Source organism: Microtus oregoni, unplaced genomic scaffold (assembly GCF_018167655.1).
Source record: "Microtus oregoni isolate MIOR12 unplaced genomic scaffold, Mior012 000023F_ref0000262, whole genome shotgun sequence".
NCBI lineage: Eukaryota > Metazoa > Chordata > Mammalia > Rodentia > Cricetidae > Microtus > Microtus oregoni.
Window position 1 is genome coordinate 19621271 of NW_024543082.1, and position 20369 is coordinate 19641639.

Here is a 20369-nt window from a genome sequence, read left to right on the forward strand (position 1 = left end):
CTCAGAAGGCAAGAGTTTAAAACCTGACTGTGGCACTTCCTAGCTTTTGGCTATGGGCCAACTGTTTGCCCCTTTGGAGTTTCAGGTGCTTTATCTGTATAATTGGGTTGTTTTGAGAAGGGAATGAAGTAAGGCAAGAAAGGCACAACACCTTGGGGCCTGGAAGCAATACGGCTGCAGGAAATGTTAGCTCTGGATATTTACAAGATATTTTACAACAAGCACTGGCCCTCAACAGGAGGGAAGGTAGGCAAGGGACTGACAAGAAGCACTGACTGATGTTCCCGTGGGGAATGTGTAGTCGAAACTCCTCTCCAAGGCTGGTAAGGTGCCTTGGTAGTAAGAGTGCTACCAACCCTGAAGACCTGAGTTCCACCCTGAGACCCACACTGTAGAAAGAGGAACTGACTCCTGCAAGTTGTTTTCTGACCTCCACACACGTGTCATAGACGCTCGCGTGCGCGCACACACACACCACAAGAAATTGTGATTTTTTTTTTTTAAAAACAACTCATTTCAGCAGCCTGCTCCTGTTCTACCTTCTCTTTAAAATCACTCACAGTGGATAAGCACATAACAGCGGTGTGGGGCAGGCAGCACATAAGTACCCTAACAACCCGCTTCCTTTCTCACCCAAGGGCTCGCAGAGTTTCTTCACTTTGGATTCCTAGCTTCCAACTCCTCCTCTTTCTGGTTCAAATCTACCATCTTCTGCCAAAAGACGGCCTCTATAGGTTATGTTCTCTTCTTACTATAAGAAAGAAAGAACAATGAGTGTTTTGGTTTTTTTTTTTTTTTTTTTTTTTTTTTGGTTTTTTGAGACAGGGTTTCTCTATAGCTTTGGAGCCTGTCCTGGAACTCCCTTTGTAGACCAGGCTGGCCTCAAACTCACAGAGATCAGCCTGCCTCTGCCTCCCGAGTGCTGGGATTAAAGGCGTGCGCCACCACCGCCCAGCTAACAATGAGTGTTTATAGGCACCAGTTAGGCATGAGTGAAGCTGCCAACTAATGGCATGCAGGCATGTTTGAGAGGGACACAGGGTGATCCTGACGGCTCCCCACCAATGGAGAACATGTGAACGGAATTCCTCTCAAAAGCCTTTTTCCAATGGATAATCCATGTTCTACCCTAAAAACAGTGGATCTTACAGACAGGGAGGGCATGTGGACATGCTCTCTTCTATTCTGTTTGCTCATGGTCTCTTGGACCCTCATTACCCATCTCTAAAGACCTCCATGTTATGTCTAATATTAAGACTAGCCCTCAGTTCTACAATTAACTTTCCAGTTCCTATTTCCCTTAAGTAAAATTTTATTTCTTCTCTACATGTGCACGTGTGTGTGTATGGGCAAATGTGCATGCATGAGGACATCCTGGTGTCCAGTTGTCTTGACTGCCCTCTACTTTATTCTTTTTGAGGCAATGAATTGTAGTAACAGGAGCGGCGGGGCTGCGTCCCTGGCACCCCGGCTGCCTGGCTAGCTCATGCCCTGAAATAACAACACACAAATTGTATTCATTTAAACACTGCTTGGCCCATTATATTTAGCCTCTTCTCGGCTAACTCTTACACCTGGACTAGCCCATTTCCAATCAGGTGTGTAGCACCCCAAGGTGCGCTTACTGGGAAGATTCTAGCCTACGTCCATCCTGGGTCGGAGCTGAAAAGCGTCTGCCTCAGAGAGCAGAGCTATCATCTCTTCCCAGGAGAGGGGAGCATGGCATCTCTGTTCCAGAGAGCAGAGCTGTCGAGTCTGAGCTCACTTCTTCTTCCTCCCAGTATTCTGTTCTGTTTACTCCTCCCACCTATGTTTTAACCTATGAGGGCCAAGCAGTTTCTTTATTGCTTAACCAATGAAATCAACAGATTGATATATGACACTCCCACATCAATGAATCTCAGCTGAACTCAGCTTGCTGTCAACATGGCTAGTCTCCTTAGGCAGTTTGTTCTGGGGATCTCGTCTCTACCTCCAGAGGCCAGAATTAGAGGTGAGCCACTACCTGGTATTTGTGAGGTTTGGAGCTCCGAACTCTGGTCCTCTTGGCTCCCACAGCAAGTGCATTAAGTGCTAAGCCATCTCCCCACCCTGTTCTGTTTTGTAGGAGTGACTGAAAACTTGATCTGAGGTAGGAAGACAGGCTGAAGGCCTGTGCACTGTGTATGCAACAACACACTTTACAGCTTCAACCAGACTGGCAGGCGAGGAGCTGTAGGAGGGTCTAGGACCCTAAATCTTTGATGGCATCCCTTTCTCCTTTCTTTTCTTCTCTTTCTCTATGCTTAGAATGTCTGAGAACCTTAGCTCTGTTTTAGGGTAATGTTTCCTAGGCATTGCTAATAGGAATTATCGAGGGTACCAGTGCTTTCTATCTGTGAGTTTCATGTCTTTGAGTCTATAGGTGAGAGACATCATGTGGGATTTATGTTTCTGAGCCTAGCTTTACCAGACTTAAAATGTTTTACAGTTCCATTCATTTCCTGGGCATTTCATATCTTCATTTTTCTTTACAACTGAGTAAAATCCTTGTGTGTGTGTGTGTGTGTGCATGTGTATTACAGTAACCATTCATCTGTTCATGAACATCTAGGCTGATTCTATTTCCTTACTATTGTGAAGATAGCAACAATAAACATGAATGAGCAAGTGTATCTATAATAATAGCATATATAATCTTTTGGGTTTATGCCCAGGAATAGTATATATCAAGAATGGGTCATACATATATGGAAACTCTTTTAGTTTTTTTCTTGTATGTTAGTGTGTGCATATTCATGTACTCGTGTCTGCAGTGTACACATGAGTGTGTTGGTGCACCCACCTGTGGTGGCCACAGAAGGACACCGCTTTCCATTTGACTGCCCCCTTTCATAGCTTTCTATTTTGTCTTCTTGCTCTAGCTAAGACTTTGAAAACTGTATTAAGTAAGAGTGAAGAAAGTGGACACTCTCTTACTTACTGTTCCTGGTTTTAATGGAAATGCTATTCAAGGGAGGGTGTTATTGTAGCCACTATGGAAATCAATGTGGAGGTGTCTCAAAAGGCTTCAAATTAGAGCCGGGGAAGTGACTCGGTGGGCAAACATAAGCAGCTAAGCTGATTCTCAGCACCCATAAAAAAGCTGGGAGAGAAGCACACGCCTGCAATCCCAATCTGGATGGACGGAGACAGCTAGATCCCACAGGCTCAAGGGACAAAGTCCAAGTAAAACAACAGTTCCAGGTTCAGTGAGAGACTTTATATTAAAAGAATTAAAATAAGAGCTGGGCGTGGTGGTGCACACCTTTAATCCTAGCACTCCAGAGGCAGAGGCAGGCGGATGTTACAAATTGAGTTCCAGGACAGTGAGGGCTGTTACAGAGAAACCTTGGCCGGGAAACAAAACAAAACAAAATTAAAATATGGTCAAGGATAATGGAGGAAGGTGCTAATGGTCAACCTCATATGTGCATGCACAGGTAAGTGTACATGCCCACACATGCACATACACACACATACATACATCAGACAACATACGTACACATGCACACAAAAAGATCTAAAAGGGATAAAGATCAGAAAGGAAGAAGTTAAATTATTCCTATTTGTAGATGACATGATTCTATACTTAAAAACCCCATGGAGTTCACACACACACACACACACACACACACACACACACAATCTGGATCTGACAAATAACTTCAGAAAAGCATCAGAATACAAAATCTTTGGTATGGTATGTGATTACATGGATGTAATCATAGCACTGAGGGGGTTGAGGCAGGAACACCATGAATTCCAGCTCAGCTAGAGTTACAAAGTGAGCGCGTGTCAGAGTCAGAAGCGAGGGGCCAGAGGCTGATGCTGTGCTTTCCTCCCTCGCTCTTGTTTGTGAGACAGACACTGACTGACTAGCATGGCCCAGGGTACTCCTGTCCCTTCCTCCTCAGTACTGGCATTACAGGCATGAGCCCCATGCCTGGCTTTTACATGCGTGTCCTCAAGTACGCAAGGGAAGCACTATCTCCCCACCTCCATAATTTACATTCCTGATGTTAAAAAACAAGAATAAAGGACTGCATTACCATAACTCGTCATCTACCTACCAATTAACCTAGTAATGAAAACATGGCTTTTTTTCCCCTCTTCTTGGCACTAGTGTTAAATAACTCAGGCCTTAGACCACTTGAGTCACATACACAGCCCAAATGGTATTTTTAATACAATATTTATATGACTAAATAAGATACTCCTTAAAATAGCTAAAGTGCCATGAATTTTTAAAGATAAATGCTAAAATTCATATTAATAATCTATGAATTATTATATCTGCGTGGAAAGAAACAATTACTGGGAAAGCAGCCAAGCTCAGTGGCTCATACATGGTGGCGCTCAGAACTCATGCATCTAATCACATGATCTAGGAAGTAAAACTCAAATTCCAAACATTTTAAATACACCATTCAGTGAGGTTTGACAGATGGACACACTTCTATGACCCAATACTTATCAAACTATAGATATTATCACCAAAGTTCCTTCTTGGCTTTTCCTAGTCAACCCCTTCCCAGTTTAAAAAGTAATTACTGTACTGTTTCCTCCTCTGGATGTTATATAGACGTATTAGCTGAGATTCTCTTGTAGCAAGCTAACACTCAGCTTAATGTAAAAGTATACATTGCTTCTTTTATTTACTAAACTGTGTATGATCCTGTAACACTAGCTTTTTATCCATTTTTCTGTTGACAGATTGCCACTTTGTTCACTGAATGCCACAGGCACAAATTATAAACACTGTAAGGAAAAACAGCCAGCTGAGCACTTTGCGCTGGTTGATGGTATCTGGACAGTTTCCTAACGAGCAAATGACATATAAGTTGCGCAGGGGATTTTTTTTCCCCTAAAATAAAGCTCAGGTATGCTCTGATTTGGGGAGGCTACCTTTGCATAGCTTTGTCTAGTTTAGTATTTGGACCCATCCCTCCTGCCTGTGAGGGGTCAGGATCTTCTTGTCCTATTGCTGCCCAAGGCAGGTTCCGCTCTCTGCATCACTGAAACACTGCAGGTTGTGAAATCCTGGATTTGCCTGTAGTTTTCTTTGGCCTCTCAGCACTTGCTGCCTTTGGTTACCGACTCTCATAAACTGGGTTCCCCGAAACAGCTAATGAGTATGGAGTTTCTTTTCTAGGTAATAAAAGTGTTCTAAAACATTACTGCGACAATGCTTATATGACACTGTTGGACATACTAAACCACTGAAGTGGGCACTGAGTGAAGGAGGGATACAAATCATACCTCGATAATCTTTTTCTTTCTTCTCTCTCTATCCTCTCATCTAGCACAGGCTGCCAAACAAACCTACTATATAGCCTACTTGGTCTTGAACTGATGCTCCTGCCTCAGCCTCCCAAGTGCTAGGATTACAGGTCTGAGCTAACACATCAGGCTAGAAAACTTAGAAAACAAAAGCATCAACCCAAAGCCATGTTAACACAGAAGCAATCTAATTTAGGGTTTTTGTTTGTTTGTTTGTTTGTTTTTACAACAAAATTTTCAAGTCACTTGCTTTACATGTAATTAAAATTTGAAACTGGAATCTAGTACTAACACAGTCTAAAAAGTGAGACTGGGGGGTGAACAAAGCCAAAGAGTCCAGTTTCAAACTTATGACAAAGTCAGAGTAATCCAAATGGATGGCACTAACATGCAGAATACACACATGAACGAAACAGTTAGCAATACTCAAGGTAACCCTTTGCCATTGGGAAACACCTTGATGGGACTCTTGTAGACCCCTATGCCAAATCCAATTTAGTCTAGAGGAAACTTCTTCCAATTAAAGAACCTAATGCCTATTGCAAGAAACCATACTGCTCTGGATAGTAGAACAGCTATACAAGAGAGAACAAAAAATTCAGAAGAAACCATAAAGCAAATATTTTGGCAAACTTCTACAAATGATAAAAGACCAAAGTTAAAAATACAAATAAACAACATTATAATTAAGGATTTGTTAGACAAAGTGACAGATGCAACAATAATTGCACCAGAATCTTGAAGTCAAATTGGCCTCTTGAGGAGGTAAATGTTCAACTTTTATGGACTGGAACTTTATCTCAGGTAAAACATGAGAATGTATAGGATCAGAAAAACAGAGAGGGGCCTAGAGAGATGGCTCAGTGGTAGAGCACTGACTGCTCTTCCAGAGGTCCTGAGTTCAATTTCCATCAACCACACAGTGGCTCACAACCATCTATAATGAGATCTGGTAACTTCTCTAGCCTTCAGACATACATGCAGGCAGAACATTGTATACATAATTAATTTATTAATTAAAAAAAGAACAGACAGGAAAATTAAAGCCATATATGGCTAACATAGCAATGAATTTATGGGGGTGTGATTTGTTACAGCAATGGAATACCCAGATTAACAGTCCTCCAGTCTTAGAAATAAACCACAAATTAACATATGTTTCTGGGAAAAATATTAAATTTTTTATCTTTTTAAATTTTTAAAATTTATATTACATACCGACCAGTTTCTGCTCCCTCCTCTCCTCTGGTTCCCTCCCCCAACCTCCTTTCATGAAAAAGCAAGATTTAAACAATACCTAACCACAAATCAAGCATTACAGAAAGTAGTAGAAGAAAAACTCCAGCCCAAGAAACTCAGTTACAACCACAAAGACACAGGCAAAAGATAATCTCACAACAGCAAAACCCAAAGAAGAGAAACACACCAGCACCACCACCATTACCAACCCCCCAGAAATAACAGGAATTAAGAATCACTGGACAATAGCATCTCTTAATACGAATGAATTCAATTCACCAGTACACAGACACAGATAACAGAACAGATATGAAAACAGGATTCATTCTTTTGCTGCATACATAAAGCACACCTCAACTTCAAAGACAGACATTACCTCAGAGTAAAGCATTGGGAGAAGATTTTCCAATCAAATGGACCTAAGAAGGAAGCTGTGTAGCTATCCTAGTATCTATCAAAATAGACTTCAAACTAAAACTAATCAAAAGAGATGGAGAAGGACATTTCATATTCATCAAAGGAAAAATCCATCAAGATGAAGTCTCAACTGTGAACATCTATGCCCCAAATACAAGAGCACCCACATTTGTAAAAGAAATGTTCCTAAAGCTTAAATCACACATCAAACCTCCACATATCAATAGTGAAGGACTTCAACACCCCACTCTCACCAATGGACAGGTCTGTCAGACAGAAACCTTAAATTTTCTAAATTCTAATGAGAAAACAATAACAGCTGTGAACAGACACTTGATATTAGAAAAAAAACTGCTGAATTAAATCAGTCTGTATACATTAAAGATGTGTTGACCTCAGAATGTAAACCAGGAAATGTGCTACACTGGGGATGAGGTCTTGCTTTATTTATTTATTTATTTATTGTTTTTTGAGACAGGGTTTCTCTGTGGCCTTGGTGCTTGTCCTGGCACTCGTTCTATAGACCAGGCTGGCCTCGAACTCACAGAGATCCATCTGTCTCTGCCTCCCAAGTGCTGGGATTAAAGGTGTGTGCCACCACCACCTGGAAAGGTCTTGCTTTTGTTTCCACACTAGAAGAAAAAGCTATAAATACCATCAAAATTGATGAAGATTAGATTTGAACAAGAGAGATAACTTGATTAGAAAAGACAACAGCTCATCCAAGAGTGTGACCATTCAATCTAAACTAACTTAAAAGACTAAGAAATGCTTTTCATTTGATCAGATATGACTTGTCAAAAGGGAAATTTTCCAAAGTTAGAGTTGGGGCAGGGTTTTTTTTTTGTCTTTTCAGGAAAATGAAGATATCTAAACTAAGGAATCTGAAGATCACTGGATAAATGAGTCATTTGAAGAAAAAGGACAAATCAACCAGAGAAAATGTCCCACGAAAAAGAGTAAATTGGCCTATTGGTAGATCACATCTCCAACAGGATAAAATTTCATAAATTTTCCCAAATGTTTGTTTCTGCTGTTCTTTACAGACATATAATACAAATGGTATTTTTGGAGTCCCACTTCAATTAAAAATTAAATCTGGATTTGGGATTGGAGCATGACTCTCTCCTTCTCTAAACCCAAGCATGTTTGTTAAAGGAAAGTCTAAAATCTCTGTTTCATGTCATAAGAGCCACCTGATATGGGATAAAAGAAAAAACAAAATTATGGGACTATTCCATTGCCACTAACCTCATCATTCTTTGGTTTTATTTTTGACTCTTTATAATTTTTTTAAGATATAAATATTATCTCAAAATTTATAAAAATTAATATATTTATACTTTAAACCTTTTGTCATGATATTAATGGTCATATAGAGTACTAACTAATTCTAGAAAAAAAGCTTCATCTAGCTTCCTGTACATGATTTCAGGTTTGGGCCTCTATCAGGTAACTAATAATTAAGATTTTGTATTCTAGATGTACATAACAAATTATGGTCCTTTAACCTGTCTGAGATCTGCTGCATATTTCATTTAAAATACTTAAGTTTTCTACAATGAACCATGACCATGACTAACAGTGACCTTTGAAGTCTCCAAAAGGAGAATGAAATCCCAGGACGATTCCACCTGGATTGTGGTAACGTCACTAACCTGACCAACACCACCCAAAGAATTGCTTTGGACTACAGACTGCTCAGGACAATTTCAGGGTGCACAGCTGAGATGATCCAGCCTAACAGATTACTCCACCCAGGACTTAAAATAAGCCCTTCACTTTCCCATCACACAGAGCCTGGACAACAAATGCTAAAACTAGCTCTCCCAGGACTTGACCCTCTTTTTTCAGAGTCTGCTAAGGATGCTATCACCCCAGACAACAGGAAGTAATTTTAAGGGTGTGGGTTTAGTGGGATGAGCTACAAGTTGTTACTGGTAATGGTCAGGAAAAAAGCTGAACATAGGAGATTAGATTCAGGGATCTTGTTCTGAAAACAAAAAGGGGGACACAGAAATGACAGAATAAAAGGGTAGATTACTGAACCTAATTTAAACCAAAAGAACAACTACTAGTCTTAAATATTTTACATTGGTATGGATTTTCTTATTTTGATACAAATTTGAGGTTATTTTTGTTATGCTGTGTTTCTACTCTTGCTTGAGACATTTCTGTATATTGATAAACATTTAAGGGTTTTTTGTTAGAACCTACTGTACATACATATCTACTCTTGTTGAAGGTATTGTACCTATACAGCTAATTTAACAATGCAATGTAAATTTCTAATCCTTGAAAGTTATTATAAACTATTTAGGATAATAAAGAAATACAGGTCAATAGTCACCTATCACAATCAAATGTATAGTCGTGTTAGCTAAGTTTTCAAGGTCAAACAGAGATATATTTTTGATAGACAGGTCATCTTCAAACACTTCAGAGATCTACAGATTATAGCATTTAAGATATTTCAATAACATAAGATTTTTTTTATGAAAATGAGACATGTATGCTTCTGGCAGTACCAGTCTACTTTAGAGAAGATGATAGGCAACAAAGAAAGTCCATTTGGAGTTTACTTTCTTTGTTGCAAACATCTACTGGGCAAGAACGTGCCCTTGCCTTGACTGCTGACAGTATGATGTCTAAATTGGACAAGCAGGACACAAAAGAAAGTGACTGCCAAACTTTGCCAAGACAAGGAGGGACAGTCCTTTAAGAACCCTGTTTCATGGAAAGTCTGTCAGATATTATAGGCCTGTAGGCTGAAGATGGTTACAGAGGACCTTGGGTGACTTTACAGGCAGCCAACTGTTTCTGCCATGTCTTAATGTGGATGTTATTTGCTCTGCATTCCTGTTCACTCATGTAATATTTGCTTCTCAGGTCTCTGGTGGAGCTGATAGTTATAGTTTTCCTTGTAACCAAATTCAGAAAAGAAACTCACAAAAGAGGTATAAAGTTTATAAGGTTGGGAATCACCAAAAGATAGTTTGGGGTCAGTAATGGAAGTTTGGATATTAAGTGAATTAGGTACAAAACTTTGGACTCAGCAAGATAGGGTAGATAATGAAATATTTACTCTGAATTTGCCAAATGCAAATGGACTGGACCTTGTTAATGTAATTCTTGCCTGTATTTATTTGTAAATAGATATTGTACTTATTGTATATAGTTTTACTATTTTATTTAGACAAAAAAGGGGAGATGTTGTGTGGTATTTTGATTGTGTTCTGACAAATAAAACTTGCTTTGAGTCAGAGGACAGAGGTAGCCATTAGAAGACCAAAATTAATCATAAAGTTTAGAGGACTGTAGACAGGTAAGAGACAGGAACTAGTAAGGTGGGGCTGAGGTAGGTGCTCTGCTCAGTCATTTCAGAGGAAGGAATGGAAGAGGTATAAGGCAACTGGTGGCTGCATTCTTACCCCAATATCTGATTCCCAATTTTTACTGATAAAGAATAATTAGATAAATACTTCACAGGTATACCCTGTCCAAAAACCAAAAGGAAAGAGGAAGAGGAAGAGGAAGAGGAAGAAGAAGAAGAAGAAGAAGAAGAAGAAGAGAGAAAGAGAGAGAGAGAGAGAGAGAGAGAGAGAGCGCTCAGCAGGTGAAGGTGCCTGAGTTCTGAATTAGATCCCCAGGACCCACCTGATGGAAGGAGAGACTGGCCTGTCTCCCACAAGCTGTCCTCTGATGTCCACCATGGCAGCAGAGTACCCTCCCAAAAGAAACAAATGTAAATAATTAATAGAAAGGGCTGGGTAGTGGTCATACACACTATTAATCCCAGCACTCGGGAGGCAGAGACAGATGAATCTCTGTGAGTTTGAAGCCAGCTTGGTCTATAAAGAGAATTCTAGGACAGTCAGGACTACACAGAGAAATCCTGCCTTGAAGAACAAAAACAAATAAATAAACCAAATTTAAATAAGTAAATAAATAATAGAAAGGAAAGCAGGGGGAGAGGGGTAAGGAAAGAAAAGGAGGAAGGACAGTAGAGGGAAGTAAAGGGAAGGGAAAGTGACCCTGCTGTGGTCACACATGCCTGCTAACCAACACTAGAGGGTGACACAGGAGCACTACTGTAGGTTTGAGGCCAGGCTGGCTAGTGTGCATACAAGAAAACACAGAAAAAAACACAACTCCCAAAATGGTTCCAAGCCATTACCACTGTATTCACTAATACAATTGCTATCATGTATCCTCGACTTATCCTTCACCCACGTCAGTGAGTGATCCCTGCAGTGCCATGAAAACAGCCTCTGATGTCAGACTCAGCACCAAATCTCAAGGCTGACATTTGCCATTTAGTTTAGCAGCAAGCACTCATCACTTTCGAGATCCCCATGCTTGAAGTCGGGAGACTCTCGGCAATCCCCAGAAGACAATAGTGACTGTACAGGTGCAGTTAGCAGGCCAGCAACACAGCTACTTCATAGCAGGAGCTTAGCAAGTTAGCTAACTTGTTCTCCCCCAAACCCCCATGAAAAGACAGGTGTGAGCTGTTCTGAGTCCCTGCACTGGATTATTTTCTATGTCCATAAATTTTTCACCTCACTGTAATTCCCCAGAGCTAAATCTCAGTTATCAGCTCTTCCCTCAGCAACAAATTATTGCTTCCTTTATATTCAAACTTTTGCTTCTAAAATGTAAAGATTTTCTTCACAGTCAACAAAAAATCTGCTTTTTCTGTGTACCCTTCCACTTCATTTCACTCCACAGAACTTCCTCTCTCCCTCACTGGCAAATCCTTCCTGGCTCATGACTATTTACTTTAGGATTGCTCAAGCCAATAGAAATACTCTCTTGGAGGCCAAGGACAAACTTCATCAAATCAAAGATCTTCCTGAAATTCCATCGCTTGTGTTGTCTTACTCTTTTCTCACTTAAGTATTTTTGTTTCTTAGTAGGGATCCTTGTCTCTTTTTCATTTGAGTTCCCATGTTCACTACTCTCTTTTATGTTTGTTTTCTTCCAGAAAAGGTTCCTGATTTTTTTCTGGCTAAAACCATTATATTGTATGATATACTATATTATATAATATATACTATAGGTGTATATATAGTATATATACAAAGCTTCCTTTCAACTTTCATCTTGCTCTACATCTGCAGACAGGCAAAGCTCTAATTAGACCATTCAAAACAAACAAAGAAGCTTATTTGGAACATACTGCCTCACACTATAAGACATAAATGTCTCATTCAAAGCCTCTATTTTATCAATTAACCTGGCTCTAATCTCAAAACAAAAAAATAAATTCAGATCTCTTTACCAAGTGATGTCATCTTTATCCCATTTACTTTCCCTGTTCATTACCATGTCAGTTCAGGCCCTTTTTACACATCTGGCTCTCAACCCTCTTCTTGCTCTTCATGGGTTTTATACCCATCCCAACATTCCACTGATCCTTCCTTCTAATTCACCAAACTCCATCATGTTTCTCATGCTCCAGAATTTACAGCAGCATCAGCCCCTATACACAGAGTTTTATATCCATGAATCCAACAATTCTTGAACCAAAAGTATTGGAAGAAATTTTTAGCTATACTGAATATACATACTGATTTTCACCCTTGTTATTATTTTCTAAAGTAAAATACAATACTGGCCTGTATTGTAATATTTGGGGCACTGAGGCAGGAGCATAAAAAGTGTGAGGATAGTCCTAACATAGCAAGATCATGTCCACAAAATAAACCTCAAGAGAAATCACAGTATTAGTAGATATAGCCATGCACTGCATAATGATGGTTAGTTACTCACATCCACATATTCCACAGTGGCTCCTAACACTGGAATGGAGCTGAAGACTTCTATTACCTCTTATTTTACTATGTTTGCACATGTTTATACATAAGCACCACCATGTTATGATTGTCTATAATACTCATGGCAATAATGTGGTAGATAGGTCTATAGCCTGGGAGAAGAGAGCACAGCATGAGACTTACACATTTGGTCTCGTAAGAGTACACCATATGATGTCCCCATAATAATAAAATTACCTTCATACACTACTCAGACTGCATTCCATCTTCTTAATATATAACTTTTTACAGCATTTAATTTATGTAAAACGTTATAAATAATCTACAAACAATTTTAAGTATATAGGAGGATGTGCATAGGTTATGCAAACATGAAAACACTATGCCATTGTGCATGAGACTTTGAAGATTTATTTAATTTCTTTAATCATGTGCATCTGTGGGGCAGGGTATGTACACCTGAGTGCAGGTGCTTCAGAAGACCCGAGGTGCCAGATTCCTAGAAATGGAGCTAAATATGGTTGTGATCCACTGCACATGGGTGCTGGGAACCAAACTGGAGTCCACTGAAAGAACAATGTATACTCTTAACCACTGAGCCATCTGTCTAGCTCCCTAAATGATACTTAAATTTCTGTACCTGTGAAGGAACCCTAGAGCAAATTCTACCTGAATACCGAAGAACAACTGACTAATGCCCAACTGCAACACATCTAAACTCTGGGTCCTGGCTTTCAGTCTCACCTACCCACATCTATCAGGTACAACACAGAGGAGCAAGGGTGAATAGCTGATCCAGACATTTATTCTCCATCCTAACCAACTCAGATTTGCTCTTCCTGTTCTCCTTATTGGTAAGCTCATTTTTCCCTAAGTTCATGCTTTTCTCTCACTGAAATGACCTTTTTATCTTTTGTGGCTTGTCCAACTCCTACCAATACTTCAAAATCCAAGGTAAGTCTGTTGTCCATGACAAAGGTTCCTAGTATTTCTAGCTAACACAAACACTCTTCCTATACTCTGGACCCTATAACAACTCTACTTGGTAACATCTTGGTTACTTGGTAACCTCTTACATCATGTCTTTTTTCTCTTTTTGATAATTTACTCTACTTACCCTATTGGTGCTTTTCCATTCAAACATTTCCTTACTCATTTTTCTCCATTTGAAAGGCTTTAATGATTTCTTTTCTGGGCCTGTCTCCTTTTCTCTGAGCACCAGGCTTCTTGAAGAACTAACTTACACTTGCTCCCCTCTCCTCTTATTTTTCATTTACTCTTCAGCTAGTGCTGACTTTCATTCCAAAAACTGCTTACAGCAAGCTCATCAAAGGCTCAACACTGCCAAGCACAGCCCATGTATAAAATACCTGCAGCTCAAGCTGTCTGGTGGCATATCCTGTGCCTCCTTTGAAGAGCTTCTCCACCCCACTCTAGAACTCAGGAGGACTTCAAACGTGGGCTGCCATGAGAAGTGTGGCACAGCACTAATAGCTAAGACGCCCTGCACAAGAAGGAATGCTGGCTGGGGCTGACTTAGCCCTGTGAGCATTTCCTAACCTTCCCAATCCATAAAGCTCTATTTTCTTACATTAGTCCAAGTTAAATTCTGTTGCTAATAATTAAAGAGGAATTAGTCCTAAATGTGGAGCAGAAATAGAAGTGTACCTCTCTTAGTTGTACCATCTTTTATTCTTCTCTCCCCATTCTCTGTGGCTTCTACTGTTTATGAAATGACAGCAGCTAATGTGAGAACTCTTTCACCAGGGATGGGAGGTAAAGCTGTCTAGAGCTCCAATCAGCCACACAACAGGTAAAAGAGAACGATGAGTCTTTCCTAGGCGATGATGGTGATGATGATGATTAATAATACTATAACTATTATAATATCACAGGTTAATTTGGCAAACAAATGCTGCAATGAGTCCCTTAATTATCTGATGTTCCCCAGGCCTCCCCAAATTTTCTTACAAGCTGAGCTCAGTATTTACTATTTCAGTATTCGCTTTAGCACCTACAGTATTGCGCAAATGTAAGTACTCAATAAATACTTGATGAACTGAATTAAAAACACAGTATTAGCACATTAATAGGAGCAACTTATCATGCCCTACTGATCTAATTAAAAGATCTGGCCTTCTGAAATAGCACAATTGTACCCACATGGAAAATTGAATGAGAAAAAGAAAAATTATCCAATTGAACAATTAACAGTTTTTTTATTAGCAAGAGTTTCACAAATATTTTATGAATAATAAGCTCAGAGAAAAATGCTCAAGGTGTATGTACATATGGAAGACTATACCTTTAAGGGGTCTTTATGAAAAATATATAACTGAAGTTAAGACAATATGTTGTAGCAAAGTCAATTAATGTCAAATTAACCTTTTTTGTTTTGTTTTTCAAGATAGGGTTTCTTTGTGTGGCCTTGGCTGTTCCAGAACTAGCTCTTTAGACCAGGCTAGCCTCAAACTCAGAGATCTGCCTGGCACTATGCTGGGATTAAAGGCATATACTACCAATGTTCAGAATCAACTAAAATTTTGTTAAAGATGTGTGTTTATACCCTTTGTATATAATAAAATACGGCAGTCAAATTTAACACACTTTTTAAAAACTTGTGTGTGTGTATGTGTGTCTGTAAATGACACATTCATTCCTAGAGGACACAGTTCCTATGGCTGCAATGTTCTAGCCCTGCCATATTGCATCTAGGAATACAATGCAGATCATGCCCTTGAACACAGATGCCCTGAAAACTAGCAGTCAAATAAACAGATTACCTGTGGCAATCTGTTAAGTCCTAACACAGAAATAAACGCAAGTGGACTGGGGACACAAAATAGAAAATAATCAACCTGCTGAAAAAAGTCGGAAAATGACTCTATCAATAAAGCAAAATTCAAACCAAAAAAAAAAAAAGTCGGAAAATATAAGGGAAAAAAAAAAAAACCCTGAAAGCAGGACATGGTGGAACACAACCATAATCCCAGCACTTGGAGTCAGAGGCAGGTAGATCTCAAGTACTTGAGACCAGCCTGGTCTACATAGGGAGTTTTGGGATAGCCAAGGCTACTTAAGATACACTGACTTAAAACAAACAAACAAACAACAACAACAAAAAAAAAAGAAACAAAAACCAACCACTGACAATAACTTTTGCATCCATACATGCCGGCAGTAACTGAATACCAGGAAAGACACCGCTAAGAGACAGCAGGAATGTCTCAAAACCATGGCTAGGGCCGGGCGATGGTGGCGCACGCCTTTAATCCCAGCACTCGGGAGGCAGAGGTAGGCAGATCTCTGTGAGTTCGAGACCAGCCTGGTCTACAGAGCTAGTTCCAGGACAGGCTCCAAAACCACAGAGAAACCCTGTCTCGAAAAACAAAAACAAAAACAAACAAACAAAAAAAAACATGGCTAATGAGTCCAAGAGTGTCCTAAGCCACAAAAACAAAATGCCCCTTGCCACTGAATTGTAAAAGAAAGAAACAAGAATATATGTTAAATACACCCACACTATCAGTACAAAGGGAGTCTTGTAAACAACATGTAGTTTGAAAGTTCAAAGAGAGTTTATCATAAAAACAGGCCAAGATGTGGGCGCCATCTTTCCTAGATAAGTATAGCTAGCACCCCTCATCAAAGACACTTCTCTTTACAGTGATGGAGTCTCTCTCTCTCTCTCTCTCTCTCTCCCTCCCTCCCTCCCTCCCTCTCTCTCTCTCTCTCTCACACACACACACACAAAACAAAACACAAAACTGGACACAATGCAGAGAACAACAGATTGGAGGGAGCAAGCTCCAGCAGATACATCTACATCACACACAGCTCCTGCATCTGGTCCAGGGAACACCATGGAAAAGGGGTGGGAAAGACTGTAAGACCCAGAAGACCAAGAAGTCTGCTGTGATATGGTCTCTCCTGGAAATGGCGGAGTAAGCAAGCTCAGAACAATGGCAACATCAGTGGAATGGAGAAAAGTTCATCATGTTCCCATCCCTACAGGAAGAACTATAGGCTGCTGGGAGAAGGAAAATTAGTCTTATCCAGAGATGAAGCCACTTACTGGTTATTCAATGCAGAGTGGTCAGACTTAAAACTATATAAACACCACCAACAAAAACACTTAGAAGGTTGTATTTATATATACCATGCACACACACACTTGTATACAATATATGTATGTAACAAGCAATAATAAAGAAAAAGAGGCTATCAACTTGAGATAGAGGACATGGAAGGGGTTTGAGGGAAGGTAGCTGGGAAGGGCTAGAGGGAGGAAAAGGAGAGGAAAAAGGTGATAAAATTCTATTTCAGTTAAAAATAATAGCTAAGTGGTGGTGATGCACATCTTTAATCCCAGCACCTGGGAGGCAGAAGCAGGTGATTCTCTGTAAATTTGAGACCGGGTGGTCTCCAGAGTGAGTTTCAGGACACCCAGGGCTACACAGTGAAACCCTATCTCAAAAAAACAAAAACAAACAAACAAAAAAACAAACAAACCAACATTGAAAGAAATAAACAAAAATTAGGGTAGTATCTCTGAAGACACTTCATAAAATGTATAATTAAAATTTTTCAATTTTTGTTGTTAGCCAGGCAGGCACCTTTAATCCCAGCTCTGAGGAAGCAGAGGCAGGTAGATCTCAGAATTCGAGGCCAGTCTGGTCCACAGAGCCAGTTCCAGGACAGGCAGAGCCACACAGAGAAACCCTGTCTTGAAAAACAAAACGAAAAATTTGTTGTTTGCTTGGTGAAATGGCTTAGCAAGTACCTGCTGCCAACCTGGCAATCTGAGTCCAGTCCCACACAGCAGAAAAAAGGAGTGACTCTCAAGTTATCCTCTGAGCCACGCACACACACACACACACACACACTCACACTCACATACACACACACTGTGGCAAAAACAAGCCTCTCTCACACACATGTAGGCACATCTCTCTCCCACCCTCCCTCCCTCCCTGTCTCTCTCAATAAATGTAATGAAACACTAAAACTTCTGTTGGTGCCAAGTACGAAGGCACAGTAATCCTAACACCTGAAAATAAAGGCACAAGGATTGGTGCAAATTCAAAGTCAGCCTAGGAGCAAAAGGAGATCATGTACCACTATACCAACACACACATATATGTGCATGTATATACCAAAGATTACATTATTTAAGAGGTCTGTCACACAATTACTTAGACTCTACACTGATAGGTAAGGGAATTACGAGTAGGGATCCATATCCTGAGAAACACCCATGTTAGCAACAGCAGGATCTAAATTGCATTATCTGTAGGAGTTAGGGGGTCCAAAGGTTCACATGGAAGGCTTTAAGGCAACAGTTGAATACACAACTGAAGGTTTGCCATGGAAAGCCCTGGAATACAAGCACAACAGTCTGGACACTGTACCAAGCTTAAGGTAATTTTCAGCCCTGGCTGCTGAGCAGAATTGCCTGGAGAGTGTTAAGAAGTATACCCACAGCCTACCTCCCTCCAGGTCAAAGGTAACGGCTGTGAATTGAAACAGGGTGATTATAACAAACAGTCCAGTTAAGGAAGCATTGAGCTTGACCACAGGAAGGAACGATGTGAGATAACATTAAGGCCTGGGTTTAAAGGCAGTGGTTCTGAGCTTGCTACCTGTGGAAACTTCTCTTCCAACCTGAGTTAAATAGTGTTTCCTTAGTGTTTCCTGCACAACCAGCTATTCTAAGTGGCCTTTACCACACTGCAAGGAAATGTCCTACGTTTCATCCATGCACAAACTTCACAAAACTACTTTTAAGTACACAGAGACACTAAATCATACTATTTAGACTAGGTACCCAACATTTTGACATTGTGACACAACCTTGTCATTTACACAGTCACCCTTGGGAGCCACATGATCAGATTAAAAACAAAACAAAACAAATAAAAACAAAAAACCAAAGGTATTGAATGAGTTTTCAACTTTGTGTTGGGCCACATTCATGGTTATTCTGGGTCACACGGGCCTTCTGGTGAAACATGCTTGACACAGCTTTTGTTTACAACACTTGGTTTCAGAAAGTGGAATGATTACAATGCATCTTACTTATTTTGCAACAAATACTTTCAGTGTACTTCCCAAACAAATGAAAACACCGTATCTACGCAGCAAATCAAGAGTCCTGGGGAAAGGAAAATGTCACTAGGGTGACTGTCGAGAGGGCAGAGATCGCAAAAAGCAAGGCAGGCTGGCCATGAGGAAAAGGTGCTGAAAAGTCCACTCACCATAGTTTCCTTAAGCAATCTGCCCACTGCTACCCGTAAAGTTAGCCAGAACTGTCCTGCATGCTAGCCAGAACTGTCCTGCATGCTACTTTACTCTATTTAGTGGGTAAAATGTTACTCGAACATTCGTTGGGATTTGGCAGTTAGTTTTATGTGATCTCTTATCTGCAGACGAGGTCAATAAAGAAAAAAAAAAATCCATGAGAGAACGCAATAGTCAAAGCGTCCAACCTCAGCAAGAGCCCAGAAAACTCATGCTTGTTCAGGAAATAGGAAATCAGACGAGCTAGCCGTTCGCTTGGACCAGGGCTGTTCAGCAGCAAAAAGATGAGCTTCGAAAAAGAAAACGTCAACCTAACTCTCCAACACAGGGGTGAAAGTTACAAAAGCAGGCAGCACGAGTTTGACGAGTGGGTCAGAAGGAAAGTCAGAAGACGAGGAAAGAGATGGAAGAGATGGCAAAAGGTGAAGGAGGCGGGCAAAGGCCACCTGGAGAGGACCTGGCAGCCCAGTTCTTTATGCACCCAGGACAGCATGGGGCCTCTGTCCGCCGGTGAGAACCGGAGCGGGGCAAGCCCCCGCGGGCCTGGGACCGAGGGTGCGGGCAGGCCAAGGTGAAGAAGGCGCTCGCCCCGGGTCAGGTGGGCACTCTGGGATCCCCGGGAACCAGGAGCACTCCGCTTAGCCCTCACCTCCCTCGGCTTGGAGGGGGTGGGTGGAGCTGAGCCCGGGGCCGCCCCCCGGAGCCGCCCCCGCAGCCGGGGCCCAGGCTGTCAGCGCCCCCTCCCGCGGCCACTCACCCGCCGGCGACGCGCTCCCGGCCGCAGTGGCGGCGACCCCCGCCTGGGTCATGATCCCAGGAGCGGAAGACAGCGGTGTCTGGCCGTCCAGGCGAGCCTCTGGGTCGGCAGCCGCCGCCTGCTTCTGCGGGGCTGGGGGAGCGTGGGCCCGGGCCCTCCTCTCCCCCCGCCCCCGCCGCCTCTCCTCGCGGCCACCGCCGCCGCAGCGAGCCCGAGCCCTCGAGGCCGGAGACCCGGCGGCAGCACGGCCTCAACTTTCCCAGCCCCCCTCCCCCCGCCCCTCCCGCCCCTCCCGCGGCCGCCGCTCCGCACGCGCACAGCCTAACCTGGATGCGCCGCGCGCCCGCCCCAGCCGACCGGCCTACCAATCCGGAGCTGGGGAGGCTGCCGTCCCAGCCAATCGGCAGCCGGAATGCCGCTGCGCTAGGCTAGAGGGCGGGAGGAGGCGGAGGGAAAAGCTAGGAGAGAACAGGCCTCAGGCGGCCCAATGAACACGGCCGGGGGGCGGAGGTGTGTAAGTTGGGTTGAAAGAACAGGAAACATTCTTAAAGGTAGAGTGACGGGCAGAAAGGAAA

The 20369-nt window shown here is 41.6% G+C and overlaps 1 protein-coding gene across 2 annotated transcripts in view; it reads right to left on the bottom strand.

The window, feature by feature from the left end:
- Positions 1 to 20060, bottom strand: part of Usf3 (upstream transcription factor family member 3) — a 44218-nt gene extending 24158 nt beyond the window's left edge. The window contains exons 1-2 of one of the 2 annotated variants that reach the window (XM_041673052.1): positions 19795 to 20060; positions 634 to 751 (exon numbers count right to left, since the gene is read on the bottom strand). The gene's annotated coding sequence lies outside the window, so the exon portion shown is untranslated. Of the gene's footprint in view, positions 1 to 608; positions 752 to 19794 lie in introns of both variants that reach the window. The other variant, XM_041673053.1, reaches the window with a different exon arrangement.
- Positions 20061 to 20369: the final 309 nt, after the last annotated feature.